The sequence below is a fragment of the Alligator sinensis genome, unplaced genomic scaffold, assembly GCF_000455745.1.
Source record: "Alligator sinensis unplaced genomic scaffold, ASM45574v1 scaffold599_1, whole genome shotgun sequence".
Classification (NCBI taxonomy): domain Eukaryota; kingdom Metazoa; phylum Chordata; order Crocodylia; family Alligatoridae; genus Alligator; species Alligator sinensis.
In genome coordinates this window covers 2,873,728-2,876,760 of record NW_005841968.1, presented here as the reverse complement: position 1 = coordinate 2,876,760, position 3,033 = coordinate 2,873,728, and positions in this window count along the sequence as shown.

The window sequence follows — 3,033 nt, the reverse complement described above, 5'->3', positions numbered from 1 at the left end:
GTTAAGGGCCTGCAGACCAAGCCCTACAATGAGAGACTAGAGGAACTGGACCTTTTCAGCCTCCGCAAGAGAAGGTTGAGAGGCGACCTTGTGGCTGCCTATAAGTTCATCACGGGGGCACAGAAGGGAATTGGTGAGTATTTATTCACCAAGGCGCCCCTGGGGGTTACAAGAAATAATGGCCACAAGCTAGCAGAGAGCAGATTTAGATTGGACATTAGGAAGAACTTCTTCACAGTTCGAGTGGCCAAGGTCTGGAACGGGCTCCCAAGGGATGTGGTGCTCTCCCCTACCCTGGGGGTCTTCAAGAGGAGGTTAGATGAGTATCTAGCTGGGGTCATCTAGACCCAGCATTCTTTCCTGCTTATGCAGGAGGTCGGACTCGATGATCTATTGAGGTCCCTTCCAACCCTAACATCTATGAATCTATGGGCAGGGAGCGGCATCAAAGCCTGCGGGGGCTCTTTGCACCAGTGGAAACAAAGTCGAACCCCAGACAGTGGGGAGTGCTTGGGGTGATGAGCTCCGAACACCACTGCGGGAGCATGGCATAGGAGGCTCCAGTCTGCAGAGAAACAAGGATGGAGACCCGGGGAGAGAGGCTGCAACTGACTCTGGGGATACGGAGGCTCATCTGCCTGGTCACTCCCAGGTATTGGGCTGTGGAGATGGGCTGGGGATGAAAAAGGAAGGGAGACGTCAGGGGAACGATGTCGGGGAGAACCTTGCCAGGTACAGGCAGGAGAGCTGAGGGGATTGGCCCATACAACCCTGGATTTGCAGGGGGGGTTTTTTCCTTTTTTCTATTCCATTTATTGGTGCAAGTGCACTTGAACAGGCCTCAGGAGCAGAACCTGTCAGTAGCAAGGGACTCTGGACACAGGGGCTAAGCTAATTCACCATCCCACTCATGGGAAGTGAGGGAACAAAAGCCTAGGGCCTCAAAGAAGCGATGAAACTTAGGAACACCCATGCTGGAGGAACGGCCGCCTTAAGACCTGGCGTCCCGACCTTGGCATATGGTTGGGGTGTAGGGGAGGTGGAGCACCATAAACATCCGGCTTGCAACGTGATCACTCCTGAGGACTCTCCAGAGGCTACCCCCTCCACTGGTATAACATTCAAAGTCATGGCAGGTGAGTTTGGGGGCGGTCCCTGAGACAACCGATACTCGCCTCAGGGGTTTCACGAAGCTATCAAATGCACACCCTTTACAGCACAGACTAAAGCAGCAAGTGAGCAGGTGTTCAAAGCCAGATGGGTGCACAGTGCTTTTCGACACTTTTATCCATGATTTGGCTGTGGGGGTGAAGAGCTCACTGGCCAAGTTTGTAAATGACACCAAGTTATGGGGAAGCATGGTCACGCTTGCAGATAGGCTGCAGATGCATGCAGACCTGGACAGACTGGAGGGGTGGGTGAATAGGAAACAGATGAGGTTCAACACTGAGAAATATAAAGTGCTCCATCTGGGGGCAAATAGTCCCCTAGTGCAGGAGGGCTGGACCCAACAATTTTGAGAGGTCCCTTCCAGCCCCTAACAATCTATGAATCTATAGTGATGACATCTCAGTTGATGAGTCTGATCCTGGAGGGTGTGGTGAACCACTCCAGGAATCTAGAAGAGAAGAAATGTGAAGAAGGCTGTTAGGGTAATGATATGGATTTTGGGTGTTAGGGTAACGATATGAATTTTGGGGAGTACAGGGTGTGCAGCCGAATGAAGGCTTTTTCCTGTGTCTCAGCAAAAGCTGCTGGTCACAAGGCTGGACAATATATTAAACGTAACCTCAGCAAAAGCCGCTAGTCACAAGGCTGGATGATATATTAACAGCAACTAACTTTGCTAATGCTTAAGTAAGCAGATTCTTAACAAAAGATAGGGTGCAAAGTGCATAACGTGTTGGGTAAAATAAGATGCAGCCCACCAGCTATCGTCAGGAGATAAAGCAGAAGTACAGCCTTGGAGATGGGGCTGAATTCAGCAAGAAAACCAGAAAGAGCCAGCGAGAAACTGCAAGTGACCGAAAGAAGCAGAGGTCAGAGTCTTCCACGTGCGCTCTTAGCAGAGAGGCATGTAAATGAATGAAATGCATAGGCAATATCATGCTAAGGAAGCAAACAGTAAACAGAGGTGGAGCTTGAGGTGGGAGGAGAAATGGGTGGAACCAAAGGAGGGACATAGGTGGAGTAAATGTTAATATGTATGAACCAAGGTGTATAAAATGTGAAAAGAACTAAAGTTCAATGCAGGTCCCCGGTTTGTTGTTTTTTGGGACCCTTGTCCAAAGCTGTCTCCATTCTGAATAAAGGTGCTGCAAGTAATGTGTGCTGGTGTTTGGTCCCTGCTTGCTTTGGCTAAGGAGTAACAGGATCCATGAGCAATTGGACCGTCATGTCCCTAGTCATTGCATGCCGCATGGAGTCAGGGTCTGACAAAGGCATTATGTAAATCAGGAAGGAGTCTCCGGACCCAGCCCTGAGAGTCTAGGGTGGGATTTGAATCAGGGAGTGGCCAGCTTGGGACCTGTGCAGAGAAGAACGGGGCTAGTGGCCAGGGTGAGGAGAAGGCCTGTGGAACTGAGACCAGATAACCAGGGAGCCAGACCTCCTGGAGATGAAGACTGATAATCGCAAGTTAGAACACCTAGTGTGGATAGGGCAGGGTTTGGGGATGGTAGAGCCTTGCAAAGAGGAGCCAGTACCTGAGTCAATAACAGCCATTTTATCTCCTAGGATCATTTCTATCTTTTATCCTCCTTTTCCATCAAAGTCATGGCAGGAGAGCTCTAAGAGAACACTTGATCCTAGTGTGAGATGACTGTTCGACTGCAGGAAAACTCGGCATCAACTCTCACATAGGGGCACATATATTTGCTCCTAGCTAAACTGGGTACATCATTCTTTGTATTGTTTGCAGGCTACTCTCACTAAAAGTGGAACTGAGCCACTGCCCTGAGCGATCTCCGGTTTCTTATTTAGCACTGTTGACAGCAGTATTTAGTAGCTCCTTTGTTGCTACATTTTACTTAT